This window comes from Calidris pugnax, unplaced genomic scaffold, assembly GCF_001431845.1.
Source record: "Calidris pugnax isolate Ruff unplaced genomic scaffold, ASM143184v1 scaffold219, whole genome shotgun sequence".
Classification (NCBI taxonomy): domain Eukaryota; kingdom Metazoa; phylum Chordata; class Aves; order Charadriiformes; family Scolopacidae; genus Calidris; species Calidris pugnax.
The window spans coordinates 16,784,986-16,799,838 of NW_015094507.1; the positions used below are offsets into that span (position 1 = coordinate 16,784,986).

A 14,853-nucleotide genomic window follows, 5' to 3' on the forward strand; every position below is an offset into this window, starting at 1 on the left:
GTTCAGAAGGAAATCATCTTCCTTTCCACTCCCAATCGCCGCCTTTATTCAAGTAAATAGTAGTTAAGCATTCAAATTATTTTATTTTTTTTCCCAGGAAAACAGTGAAGTGTTGGGCACTGGCAACTTGAAAATATCAACTTGAAAATCCCTGTAACTGAAAACTTAATTACTTCTCCTTCCACAAGTGTTTCCTTCCCACCCTCCTCCCCAACCGCTTCAGAGTGTGACCGCTTCCTTGATAGGAGGGGGAAACCCATGTGGGGTCAGCTGGGACTGCCTTGGGTGGGATCTGGGCTGTGGGGGGATGCCAGGACTTGGGTGCTGGGGGGGTTACCCCCTCTTCCAGCCCACTGGCCCCAGCTCTGCTCTCAGTAGCCCTCCCCATCCCAGAGTGCCTCCCCTTTGGGGCTGAGCCCCGAGCCCCTTGCACGGCGGTGGCAGCACAATGAATTTGCTGTGGGCACATGAGCTTTTTGTTCCCTCCCAATTTTCTCTTGTCGTGATGGGTAGCTTTGATTTAGGGTGGATGGAGAAGGATGACACACATTGCCTTAACTGGGAGATACCAAACTATGCTGGTGGTGTTTCTTCTCTGAAGCTCCACAGAATAAAGTGGAAGCAAAGGAACAAATTTGATGTTCCTGACTTGATAAAATCAAAGCAAAGCTTTGACAAAAGCCAGTATTAATTTTTATATAAAGTGTGTCAGATCACTTTGCTAGTTTTGTTGGAACAGCTTTCTGGCGTGATGCGCAGTTTCATAGAACCACAGAATGGTTTGGATTGGAAGGGACCTTTAAAGCTCATCTAGTCCAACCCCCGCCTTGCCATGGGCAGGGACATCTTTCACTAGATCAGGTTGCTCAAAGCTCCGTCCAACCTGACCTTGAAGATTTCTAGGGATGGGGCATCCACAACTTCTCTGGGCAACCTGGGCCAGTGTCTCACCACCCTCCTCATAAAAAATGTCTTAGTATGTATGCATAGCTCTGCACATACCTGCTGTGTGATCTGGTAGAATAATCACAGAAGTGTTAGTTTATCTGTTCTGTAATTCTTCTCAGGGGCCTCATATGTCTAGGTGCTATATGAATGCAGGAAAAACATAGTCTTTGTTTTAAGGTGTCTACAGCATAAAGGTAAGAAGAGGTATATAATGAGCATAATGTGATTGTCATGTTTGACTTAAAGACCTTCTGTGTTTAAAAAAATGCCCCAAAACTGTTTGTAGAAATAGAAGGCAGGGGAGAGGGGGGAAAAGAGGGGTTTTGTGAGGATTCAGTGCTTGAATTTTTTAATGCCTGCCTTTATCTTATTTTAGGTTGCTATCGACTGAGTTGCCAGAACATTGCTGTACAAAACTTTGGAGGGCCACTTCTTAATGGATTGCTGCAGCCTCTTAATTCCTCCATTGATCCTGTTCCCTGCGTCGTGAGAACATTTTAGCCAGCACAGAACCTAGAAAAGTTACATGTAAGTCATGATTCAAATTCCTTTCTATTTAAAGAAGGAAAAAAAAAAAAAAAAGGGTCTTGGGGAAGCAAGGTGGAGGCAGTAAACATCATACTTCAGGAAAAATACTGTAAAAGCTGTAATTCAACAGCAAACATTAGGTGGTGAATAAATTGTTATTGAAGTAGTTACTCGCTTTTTTAACCTAAACAATGATTGTCATTTTGAAGGCTTTTCTAAGTGTTGTGCCGCCGTAGTAAACGGTAGCGAGAAGTACTTAAAATAGCTTCTCTTCACACCATCCCCCTAACTACGCTTTGTTTTTCTCCACAACTGAGTGAGTGTGTGTACGCTTACCTCGGGGTGCTGTGCCGAAGCTGTGTGTGCTTCGCACGAGCTGGGAGGCCATCCTTTGCTCAGGGGGACTGCAGGCATCCCTCTGTTTTTCCCATCCTAAAACCCGTGTCCTCCTCCTCCTTTGGGGTTCCAGAACACTTCCCTCAGAGGAGCGATGCTACTTCCAAAAAATACTACTACTACTTCAAAAAAAAAAAAAAAAGACGAGTATTTTGGAACTAAAGAGTTTGCATTAAAAATATACCTTTATTTGAGTTACTTTATTTACTTACGTGGCACTAAAAATATTATTTAAAACGAGGATAGTCTATTGCAAAAGAAAGAGAAGAGCTTTTTAATGCACATGGAAATTCAGTTTTTACAGAGACGAGAAAAACTTTTCTGGTGTGATGAGTATCAGCTAAAATAATAGTGAATTAATAGGCAATGGAGAAAGGCTGAGTAGTAACAGGATTTGCTGTCAAAGAGGCCTTACAAGGTGTTGGTTTGATTTTCTTTTCCGAAAAAGGGAGAGGGTTGCCATTTCCTTGTGGACTTGGCAATATATGGCGCAGTTATTAATCAGACCCCCTCTAGCAGGAATCTTCTGACTGCAGAATTTTGGATCTGGCTTGAAACTTGTTTCTAGTGGTTGTCTTAAGGGAAGAGAACTTGAAAATAGGAGTTGTAACAGCTAGCAGGCAGAAACAGCTCCTTGTTCATTAGTCCTACTTCACACCATTCCCATGAGGTTTGGAAGCCTTAGTCACAGTTTTTTGCGGGCTTTTCTCATGTTGTTTGAAAATCTTCTCATTAGGCATCTTGAAAATTCACTATGGAAAACCCTTTCAGAGGAAATAACTTTAAAAATGTCATCCTTCTTAGGGGTCTTGAAAAAGCAGCCAGAAACGGAATGGACATAAATGGAAAAAAACCTCTCTCATTCCAAAAAGTACATAATAAGTCTTGTCTTGCTGGTTCTTCTGCTGCAAATAATCAGAATTCTCAATTTCTAACAGTAAAATCTGGTCTGAGGGCCAAATAAACTTGAAAACTAGTGTAAGGACATAGGAGTCATCATCAGGGGATCAAGTGCACCCCCAGGAAGTTTTCAGATGACACCAAGTTGGGCAGGAGTGTTGGTCTGCTTGAGGGCAGGAAGGCTCTACAGAGGAATCTGGGCAGGCTGGATTGATGGGCCTAGGTCAATGGGATGAGGTTCAACAAGGCCAAGTGCCAGGTCCTGCACTTGGGTCACAACAACCCCATGAATGATACAGGCTTGGGGAAGAGTGGCTGGAGAGCTGCCTGGGGGAAGAGGACCTGGGGGTGTTGGTCAATAACTGGCTGAATATGAGCCAGCAGTGTGCCCAGGTGGCCAAGAAGGCCAGTAGTGTCCTGGCTTGTATCAGGAATAGTGTGGCCAGCAGGACTAGGGAAGTAATTGTCCCCTTGTACTCTGTTCTGGTGACACCCCACCTCGAATAGTGTGTTCAGTTTTGGTCCCTTTACGACAAAAAAGTCATTGAGGTGCTGGAGCGTGTCCAGAGGACAAGGAAGGTGATGAGGGGTCTGGAGCACAAGTCCTATAAGGAACAGCTGATGGAACTGGGATTGTTTAGCCTGGAGAAAAGGAGGCTGAGGGGAGACCTGATTGCTCTCCACAATTCCCTGAAAGTAGGTTGTAGCGAGGTGGGTGTTGGTCTCTTCTTCCAAGTAACAAGCAATAGGAAAAGAGGCAACGGCCTCAAGTTGCACCACAGGACATTTAGGATGGATATTAGGAAAAATTTCTTCACTGAAAAGGTTATCAAGCTTTGGAACAGGCAGCCCAGGGAAGTGGTTGAGTCACCATCCCTGGAGGTATTTAAAAGATGTGTATATGTGGCACTTAGGGACGTGGTTTAGTGGTGGACTTGGCAGTGCTAGGTTGAAGGTTGGACTTAATGATCTTACAGGTCTCTTCCGAGCAAAAAGATTCTATGATTCTATCAAATGCATGCTGTCCTTAATTTATCCTTTTTTCTTCTTTTTTTTTTTACTGTGGTTGTGTACTCAAGATATGCCAAACTTTTAAAACAGGATGTGTGCTCGAACTCCTAGAAACCGCGTGTGTCACCTTGCAGGCTGTTGGCTGGGGTTGCACCCGTTGGGCGTGCAGATCTGTGGTGGCAAAGGTGGACGTGAGGACAAGCTGCTGGCTGCTTGCTTAATTTCTCAGTGTTTCCCCCGTTGTCTGGCTTTTTTTTTTTTTTTGATAACAAACTCTGCTTGTAGCAATTACCTTGTTACAGCAATTCCCACAGAAAGGAGTGAACTTTCCCTTGTTAATTAGCCCTGTTGGAAAGAGCGGTTGCCCAGGATTGACCCTGCTGTAACAACCGTATTCTTCTGGCTTTTCCCAGGGTGCAGTCTATTTTGTAAGTGAGTGTATCTTCCCCCCGCTTCCATTTATTATTTAGTTTTCACAATACTGCAAGGACACTGATTGATGTCCTCTCCATAAAAATAATACCTATCGACGTTTGAATTCAAAGCAGAAAGTGTCCTCCTCGCTCTGACGACGGAGCAGGTTGCAAAACCCTATTGAGATAACCTGTGCCCAGCTTAAAAAAAAATTAAAAAAAAAAATTTCTCCAGGTCCCCTGGGAATTAATCCCGGGCAGGTTAACACGTGTGTATTGTTAACGAGGGAGCACAGAAATTAAGGAGAAGCTGTGCTGCTCTTGGCTGAGCGGCTGACAGTTCGTTATCCCGAGCAGTCCTTGGGGCAGATGCTGGGGCAGGGCTTGCTGGCATCCCGGTGGAGATGGGCAGCCATTCCTGGCCATTTCCACACTCTGACCCCCGCGTGTTTTCCTTTAAAAAGCAGCAAAAAGAACATCCCGATCAATGGCGTTCTGCGTCGAATAAATTGTTCTAATTTGTACCGCTTGTGCGGCACCGAGAATTCAGCGAGGGGCCTTTAAGTGCTTCGTTCAGGAAAAAATAAAAAAAAAAGGCAAACTGAAACTCAGAAAACTCCGCGCACAAATTTCATATTTGCTATGTGCGAGTTCCTCAGAATATGTAAAAAAAAAATTTTTAAAAGATTTCTTGAAGTCTGCCGTACGACCATCTGTAGGCAGATGTAAATAATGTAAAATTTTAAGACGCAGATTTTGGTGATTAAATGTCTGTCACCCGCCTACCCGCACAGCCTGGGAAGAATGTGTCTTTCTTAAAATCTGCACCGAAAGGTCAGGTAACTTGACTGAATTAAGAAGGAAATCAGATTTCTGAAGGTGAGGTGGCATCCCTTTGAACATTGACTTACCAAACGCTCCTAACTCTCGGTACCAAACCCTCTTCCCAGGTGCCGTTGCCATACCTGAGGACATGGGGGGTTTTATCCTACTGGATTTTGATGCAAGATGTGGCCATGTCTGGATTTCATTATTTTTCTGGCAAGTTTTCCTGTTGGACTGCTGTTTTTATAGTGCAGAAGGCATTTTCTTACCTGTTTTATAGTACTGCCATATCAGAGCTCTGCACCTCATGCACCATTGCGTGGAGCATCTCCCATCCCATCCTGTCCTGGGCGTCACACTCACAACTGCCAAAAAGCATTTTCCTACAATCTAGGGGAAATCTTCTTTGCCGCTAATTAATCTGGTTATTCCTGCTGCCCTCCGTTGAGACCTCCGTTGACCACTGCTGGCTCCACGTCAGTCCCTCGGTGTGATGAGGTGCTCCTCAGCACCATCGGTGCCTCCAAGCCTCAGGCAGGCTGGGGCAGCTGGGTACCTGGGGACAGCTTTTGTTAGGTGTTTGCTGCAAATGCATCTGTTGATTAAATATTTTTTTTTATTTATATACACCTGTTTGTGTATATGTATCTAAAAATCATAGAATCATAGAATGGTTGGGTTTGAAAGGGACCTTAAAGATCATTTGGTTCCAACCCCCTGGCCTCGGTCTTTCTGACCCAGAGCCCAGTGCTGGGGGCATCCCCACTGGGGGACACACAGTGACCACGGGCCGTATGGCCAGGAGGAGCCATCCTGCTTGTGCTCAGCTGGTGTGACAGAGGAGGACGGTGGTGTTTGTCACCATGAGGAGCAGCTGAGGGAGCTGGGGTTGTTCAGTCTGTCAAAGAGGAGGCTGAGGGGAGACCTTCTCGCTCTCTACAACTCCCTGAAAGGAGGGTGTAGAGATGGGGGGGGGGGGGGGGTCCTTTAGTCATAGGCAATAGGACAAGAGGAAATGGCCTCAAGTTGCACCAGAGGAGGTTCAGTTTGGATGTCAGGAAAAATTTCTTCACTGAAAGCGTTATCAAGCATTGGGATGGGCTGCCCAGGGAAGGGGTTGAGGCAATATCCCTGGATATACTCAAAAGACAGGTTGACATAGTGCTCGGTAATATGGTTTAGTGTTGGTTTTGGGGGTTTTTGGTTGTCTTTTTTTATGGTTGGACTAGATGATCTTAAACCTAGGCGATTCCGTGATTCTGTGATACAGGGTGCCCTATGAAACCCAGTTGACCCATCTGACCACAGCTGGGTCTGCTCGCCGCGTGGGCGCCCCGGTGTCATTGATCTGCCTTACCCGGCGGCGTTTCCCACGTGGCCGCCGTGTTGCGGCGAGGACTTTTGTATTTTTTGGCCACGGCAGGTGACAGCCCGGGTGCCTGAGTGTGTCAGCCCCAGGCACTGAGTCACAGCCCGGGGAGGGGGGGGGACGGTGGCACTTCCCCATGCCGGGGGTGGAGGGAGAGGGGCGAGATGGTGGCCCCATCATCCATGGGACGGCTTTACCTGCCTGCCCGGGGCGCTTTACATTTCATTTTTAAACAGAAAAGACCGAGAGGTGGTGACGGCGAGATCGACTTTCTCTCTAAACCCAAAACCGGCGAAAAGTAAAAATCCATCTCACCGCATCGGTTTTGTTTTCACTCCTGCTGCAACCTCTCCTCTCCCTCCGGCAGAGCCCTGCACAGTCATTCGGCGCCCGCCTTGGGGGTGGTGTGGTTGTTGGCTCACTGGTGTATGACCCATTTATTTTCATAATACTTCAGAGATACCCGCGGATTCTGCAGCGTGCCAGGGGGGTCCCGCGACCTCGCTCCTCCCCGGCAAAGCTCACGCCTGGTTTCCCCCCCGGGGGGGGCTCGGAGAGGCTTGTCGGGGGCCACGGGAAGGCGATGGGCCCCTGGGTCTAACGGGAGATTAATGAGCAAGAGCAGGTAAAGGTGGAGCTTTTTCCGGAGCCGGCCCTTTTGTCTTAGGTTATTTTGTTAAATATCGATGGCCAGCTGACGGGACGCGTTTCCTGTTATGATTTGCGAAGGGTCGAGAAGTAAAAGTGTTGCCGTGGATGCTCTTCTGGCTCTAATCGCTTGCATTTTCACTGAATTTTTAGAGTTGGAAGGGACCATAGAGATCATCTAGTCCAACTCCCCTGCTGAAGTAGGATTGCCCAGAGCTTGCCAGAGCATGTTACTCAGGACTGCATCCAGGCGGGTCTTGAAAATCTCCAAAGAAGCGGACTCCACACCCTCCCTGGGCAGCCTGTTCCAGGGCTCTGTCACCCTCACTGTGAAGAAGTTTTTTCTCATATTTGAGTGGAACCTCTTCAGAGACAGCGGGGTAATTCATGCCATGAGCTTGTCCCCTCTCCTTCCCCCCTCCCCAGAGGAGGCATCACCTATACTCTTGTTGAGTCCGGTCTTACAGCAGACCCTTTTTTCTTTATTTCTTTTTTCTGCTCAGCTAATTGTGCTAGCTTTCGGCAGGTTTTCAGATGATAATTAGGTTCGTGCTTCTGTTGCTTGCTGTAAATGGAAAGAATCAGGCACAGGACAGACAGGAGGGTAAACTGGCATCGCAGCAGACACGGGAGTTTTAGCTATAAAATTAAAGAGTAATTTGCAAAGTGACTTGAAGTAAAGTGAATTTAAACACAATGAAATCATCCTTGACAGCAATTTGTTTGAAGTTTTTCTTCTATTATGAGTGTGCAGGGATTTTTTTTTTTTTAAATTGCTAGTTTCTGGGTAGAGTATTGGGCATAATTTCTCACAGGTAAGTGAAGCATTAACTCCCTGTAACTCAGGAGTTTGGGCAGAGGGGGCAGAAACTGAGAGTCAGGGAGAGGCACCTCTTCCATTTCATCATTTCAGAATCAGTCAGTGATCAGCTAACTTGGAGAAGGGATCTGCCCGGTAACCAAGAGAAAGCAATTATTTAAATGTATGAAAATCCAGCAGGATCCCAGGCAGTAGGTACGCACTGCATGCGAATAGCTGTCCTTGATGTTTAACAGAATATAACGGCACTCTAAATACAAACTGGAAAAAAAGTAACAGCAATTAGCTCGTTTGCATCCCTTGTTCAGATGAGCCATGAGTTCTGGGGTTTTTGCATTTATATACTTTTGCTGTAGGTGTTGGAAGTGTGGGTGGCCACGAAAAAGCGGTGGTTACAATAAGATTTTCCATTTATTGCCCTTTGTGTACAACTAAAAATAAGAGTCAAATGCTTCAGAATTTGTAGAGCAAGCATAATCCTTCTCTTAGCTCTGATGACTGGCTCGCCTGCAGCTTCGACTCCGTCTGGTGAGTCCCAGGCTTAAATATTTGTAAATCGGTCTGTGTTGGAAGGAGAGGCAGAGTTTACTTGTGGTGTGGTCTAGCTGTGTTAATTCATCAACTTCCTATTTTAAAACAAAAACAAAAACAACAAAAAAAAAAAACAACAGGGAGTTAGGCTTAGTTCATAAGTTAGAGGTGGTGATGAAAGAATTTTGGAAGCAGAATTGTTCTGCTGTCTGGAAAAAGCAGCTTTGAAGAGGACTGAAAGATCTTTAAAATCAGCCCTCCAAAACTTCAGGGGTGTAACTTGAACTGTTGATCCAGAACTTCATCTTCTGGCAAAGGAAAATAAAAGGGGTGGGGGAAAAAAAAAAAAAGAAAAAAGGAAAACTATATAAATCTGCTGAACATCAAGAAACAAATTCTCAGGGCTAGCTTTTGGCATGTAAAATCCTTTTGGTTTGGTTTTTAGGGTGACGCTGTCTCGGTAGCTTTTCCAGGTAGTCGCATGGGTTGGGAATCCTCTGAATTAGTTGCAATGTCTTGAGCTGCTAAATCTGTTCTGACCGCACTCGTCGGGATGCCAGCTGGTGGCCAAGAGAAAATGTTGAAGAGAGATGCTGTCAGCGTGCGCAGGGAAATTCGTAACTTCGTGGTGTAAGGTTTGGTGCTGTCCCAGCTTCACTCATTAAGTAGCCGTGGCATTTCCAGAGAATGAGTGTGCCTGTGCATGTCAAGCCTCTCGGTTTGATGTCATTCTCGCCATGGATGAGTAGAGAGAGCCTCCATCCCAAGAGCTGCAGAACCCGAGGTAGATGCTGAAAAACTTCCTTTCTGCTGCTCGAGCTTTACCGCTTTTTTGGTCGCTTCGTGAGCTTTTTTGGTCGCTTCGTGAGCTTTTTGGTCGCTTCGTGAGCTTTTTGCAGGTTTTCCAGGCTCGGCGGGGTGGTGGAGGTGTTTGTTCTTGAGACTGGGGCTGCCGGAGGGAGAGAGTAGGTTTTGGCTCTGCGTAGTAAGGCGGCGCGGTGCGGAGGATGCGGGGTGCCGGGGGCGCTTAACGGCACACGTGCTCCTTCCATGGAATAGCCACGCTCTCGGCGGTGAGTCTTTTGCTGTGCAATGTCAAATCCTTTTAAATGAGCTTGGTGTAATCCTCCCCCCTCTTCTTAAGAGAGCTTGGTCCCCGTCGTTGCCGCCGTACTTTTGCTTTTTTTGTTGTTTTGCTGAAACGCCCCGTTTCTGCTTTTACATCTGCACCCGCGCCCCTCGGACCGGCTCCTGCCTCGATACAAACCACGAACGGCAGGAGAGCTAGTGCAGTAATCAAGCTTTTAAATATTTCAGGTGGGAACGGGCAAAAGTTCAGCAGTAATTAGTCTCCACGGTGGTGGATGCTGCAGGGAATTGCGTTACAGCTGCCCTGATCGCCCGCACGGCTCCAGTCCTGCAGGTGACCGGCGAGCGGTGTCAACGTTTGTTGTAATTTTTTTTCTGTGGAATTTTCCCCTTTTCGGTACAGATGTAGAGGGTGGGGTTTTTCTACCCCCCCCCCCTTTCTTCTTTCTGCTGCTACGCCCCATGCAGATGAGTTCAAAGCCCCGATGGCTTTGAAGATAAGGGCAGGAGGGAGTGCGTCACGCGGCAACGGCGCTCACCGCCGCCGTGCTTTCCAGCTGGATGAGACACCCCGGTCTTTTCCAGGGGCATCGCCACATGGGCTATTTTTAGAGATGGCACACACACACACACAGAGGACGCCTTGTGAAACTATCAGTACCCACTCTTCATTTTTTTCCCTTGTATGGTGATGAGGTTTTTAAGGTGTTTACCTTGACGCATCTCTTTCGGATTCTTTTAACCGCTTGCGGGGTGGCTCCACAGGGTTGTGTGTTCTCCACGCGGCCTGGAGGGCACAATCCTGCACGTGGCCACTAAATTAGGGTTAGTGTAAGCGACCGAAGCAGCGCGGTTGAGATTTTCAGCCAGGGAGCTCTACCGACCTGTTGGGTTGCACAGCAGGAGATCTGCTACCTTGGGAAAACCCCCAGCTTGGATTTTTTTAACTTCCCCCACAGCAAAGCAAGCTGCACTCAGGCATTTAAGTAGAATATATATATAAAAGCATATATATACACTTTATATACATATATATCTAAAGGATGGTTTATATCTATCTAAAGTATCTGAAGGGCGGTTTGAGGGAGGATGGAGCTGGACTCTTTTTAGTTGTTCCCAGTAACAGGATGAGGGACAATGGTCACAAGTTGGAACATGGGAAGTTCCACTCAAATGTGAGGAAGAACTTTATGGTGAGGGTCACGGAGCACTGGAACAGGCTGCCCAGGGAGGGTGTGGAGTCCCCTTCTCTGGAGATCTTCAAGACGCACCTGGATGCAGTCCTGAGTGATGTGCTCTGGGCAACCGTGCTTTAGCAGGGGAGTTGGACTAGATGATCTCTAGAAGATCCCTTCCAACTCTGACAGTTCCATGATTCCATGATTTTTATGGTTGTCATAAGCTCTTCCTGTGGCTCTCAGTTTCTGGAGTCCTTTGGACAGCCACCTCCTTGGCTGTCGCTGCTCCCTGGGACGGATGGGAGGTCCTGTGAGATGGTGGCAGGGGTAGATCCCCATCAGATCCCCATGGTCCCCTCCCACACAGCCAGGGGAAGGACAGTGGATGCTGAGGGATGCGATGCAGCCCCAGGATGGGAGCGGAGCCGGACACAGCAGTTGGCTGCTGGCTTTCTCCTGTCACTTACAGGAAGAACTGAGCGGGCCGGTCACGGGGACCTCATTGCGTTGCTGGAATAATGCAAAACCATTAGCAATGGAGATTTGCTGTAATGGTGTATTTTTTAAGTGCGTCTCTGCTCTGCCGGCTTCTCTTTTAAATGCACTCGGTTAAGGAATGCTTTGGAGGTTGCTGCTAATGGATGAATCTCCTGGAAAATTGGAATTTTCAAATAAGATTGACACTTCGGAGCGAGAAATATAAATCTAATGAGAGCATTTCAGCAGAGGTTTGTAATTAGGAATGAATGGAGGGAATTTGTACGCGCAGTCTGCAAGAGGGCACAATGGAAGGTGAAATTGCACCCTCTGCGCTGAATGAGGGATGAAAGCCAATGTATCAGTGTCATGGCATGACAGTGTAGAGTATAAATGATACTGTCACTGAGTGCTGCAGAAGGTATCAAGGGAATTCCACTCCAGTAAATTACATTACTTAGACAGACCTGAAGGCATTGTGTCTGAATGATTGGAGGGAAAAAAGGTTGTCAGCACAAAGCAGAAGATATTATAGAACAACTGGCTGCAGGGTTGGAAAGCGGTGTTTTTCTGATGTTTACCATGCAAAGCTCTTCAGTTGCTTTTTAAAAAAAAAATTTGTGGTTGAATTACGAATGTATTGATGAAGCAGTAGTATTTTTGAGGCACTGTTCGGAGCGGATACCGACTTGAAGCAAAAGGTTGAGGCCGCACAGCTCCCGTTTTTGCAGTAGGAATTGGGACTCCTTCAGACTTGGGAATAATTTAGTCGTGTGTTCCCAGCTCAAGCAGTGATCTTTATGCATCACTTCATTTGGCTGAGGACTTGCTTTTTGGGCTGGATTTTGGTTATGGGGTAATTCTAGCATAGGTCTGTGGGGAGAGGGAGGTTGTTACCGTTCTCACTAGCAGTGTCCAGGGCTGGATTGTGGTGAGCAGCAGCAGATGATGGGACACAAACTTCATGGTCTCGTTTAGAGGCAATCAGACAGTGTGGCAAGGTCCGTGATGTGGGCGATTAGGAGCATGATGTCATGGTGACAGTGCAGGAAAAAATCCAAGGATTTCATCTCTCTCATTTTTTTCCTTTGTAATGACCTACTACATCCACCCTCACCGGGGCAGTACCTTGGAGATGGGGCTTAACTGTTTCTCTGTCTCTGACCTTCCACGCAGGCAGCACCTACAAGCTCCTGTCGTTTCCTAGATGGCTCGTGGGTGAGACAGCCCCGTTCTCCCAAACTGCTGCTCCCTGATAAAACAGCTTCTCCCCCAAGATGCTACGTTACATTCCTGCGGCGCATAATAAGCCCTTGGGGCTCCTTGTAAAACTCAAGCAGACTTTGTACTGCTTAAAAACATATTTTTTTCCACTTGTCTGCTCATGAAAAGCATCCCTGAAAGTGCATGCTGTAAATAATGGTAAGGGAGTGGGCTTCGTTTCTCCTCTCCAAAACTTGCTTCTCGACAAAGCCCACACACAGCAGGAGGATGGACGTGCAGCACAGTTAAATTAGCAGTCCTTAGGGTAGGCTTCTTTACCTGGAAATACCACTTCAAGCTGTGGGGGCATTAACCAGAAATAAGGCCAAATTGAAGGGAAATGACTGGGAAGGTTGGGGCTCAAATGCTTCCATGGAAGTGGCCCGTCCTCCTCAGGACGTGGGATTCGGTCCTTGTAGCCTATAACTGGAAACCATAGCATCAAACCTACAGGCAGCATGAAAAAGTAGCGAGGAAAAGAAGATGCCCTACGTGGGATGGGATTCAATAGTAGAGCAATTTATTAGCAGGCCCTGGTCATAGCCAAAGGTGAGTGGGAGGAAGTAAAGTGTCATTTGTATCACACTTCCCGCACTAGAACTGGGCTGGCCTTGCCCAGGGTGTAGGACGGTGTCTGTCTGTCTGGATAAAAAGGGGAGTTAAGATGTAAGAGATGTAAAGTTTGTCCTTAGACCGTCATCACCCTGGGAAACTGCAGTGCCTGCCTAAGCACCCGTTTGTAGTGTTACTAAAAATCTGCTGTCGCTCACTTCTACTGTGGCATTTTGTGTCAAAAGCCGGCATTTTGACATATCTTTTTTTCCCCCCTTTTTTTTTACATGTTGGGAAAACAAATGCTTTTTCTTACATATATATTTCTTACATTCAGTATCATTCCTGCAGTCATGATCTAGCCAGGTTTTCAAAATGTGGCTCTCTGTAGTCGTCCGTCAATCCACAGAAGACCCATTTGTTCCCGCTGCCCTAGCTATCCATACGAAGCCATTTTCCTCTTCCCATGCTGGTCCTGTAGCTCCAAAGTCTGTAACCAGCACCTGTGAGGCCACCAGGGTCACTCAGGGGAGCGATGGATGCAAGACTTGGACTTTACATGCTGGGAAGTACCGGGATTGCAAAAGTAGAGTAGAGCAGAAGAAGGAATGGCCAAACTCTATGCCTTAGGGAGGACCGAGAGACTAACTAGTATTGCTTTAACTGAGAATGTTATTGAGCCTGCTCTGTCAGATCTGTGTCCCCTGGCAAACGTGTTTTGTTGTGTAAATGGCTCCCTGCTGTCCCAGAAGACTATCGCCATCTCTTCCTATGCTGTAAAATGGATTTCTAAATAATCAATCTTCCTGCAGGGAAGTTGTGGTTCAGTAAGCCCAGCTTGCTAACAAGTCAATGGTTTAATCTTAATTCTCACTGCTAGGGCTTTTTGATAACACAGGGCTATAAAGTTTGACATTGCAGAAACTTCTCTATAACCTCTGATTTGCTTGCCAAGAAGTCAGCCCATTACCGTTAATTCCCCTCTTATCATTAGTGTTATTAAACTGACGATTGATGTGTAAAAACTGCCATTTGCATGAAGTTCCCAAAACTGCAGTAAAAGAGACTTTTGTTCTGACTTGGTAAGGAGAGGAGAAAAAAAAAAAAAAGGCAAAATAACGCTAGTTCTAACAGCAGAGATGTTCATATAAAGACATGTTCTGAACAATAAGATCGTTTATCCATGTATGACATAAATACATCGGAATTTAAATAATGAGAGATCTTGTGAAATGCAGCAAAACGCACACCACTGGCATTGTGAAGTTTCCCTTCTCTAAAGCCCTATTCTCAGGGAAAAGCAGCTTTACTTTTGCTTTGAAAATCCATTATCATAAGCTTTTTTTTTTTTTTTTAAACACTTGTCTTAGTGCAATATTAAAGCAATTTTATATCCTAAGAGCAGCTCTTTCATAAGGTAAAATGCAGTCCCATGTGTGTATGTAATTGCGGTTTATAATACTTCTCACAATCCTAGTTTCCCCAAAATTAAGAAAACCACTCACCTTTTTAGGCTTCCCTTTTCCTTATTATTTTTTTGTTCTCCCTGTTTTTCTTCCCCAGAAGATCCTTTTTTTAAAATTCCCTTCTTAGAAGAAAAGAAAAAAAGGCGGAGAACGCTTTCTGGATTCACTGCAAAACACTGCTTGAGGGATGCATTTTAAGAGTTTAGGTTAAAAAGTTTCTGCCTCTCTCAAACGGCATGGGTGACATTGCTATTTCAGGAGGCAGTGCCATCTGCTTCTTCAACCAAAAAGCGGGAAAGATGTTCCCAGTTCTAGCATAGACTTTTGGGTTGATTCCACATAAAACTCCTGAATGCTCTTTACTTGCGCTTGCCCCCTCTAGAAGCTGGGGACAGCAGGACCACTCGCCTCTTCCACCTTCACACTTCCCAGGGTCCAT

The 14,853-nt window shown here is 46.2% G+C and overlaps 1 protein-coding gene across 1 annotated transcript in view; it reads left to right on the forward strand.

Moving 5' to 3' along the window:
- The window catches only part of BACH2 (BTB and CNC homology 1, basic leucine zipper transcription factor 2), a 149,262-nt gene that overhangs the window by 64,101 nt on the left and 70,308 nt on the right, over positions 1 to 14,853 (forward strand). The window contains exon 3 of the mRNA XM_014964407.1: positions 1,325 to 1,476. The gene's annotated coding sequence lies outside the window, so the exon portion shown is untranslated. The remainder of the gene's footprint in view (positions 1 to 1,324; positions 1,477 to 14,853) is intronic.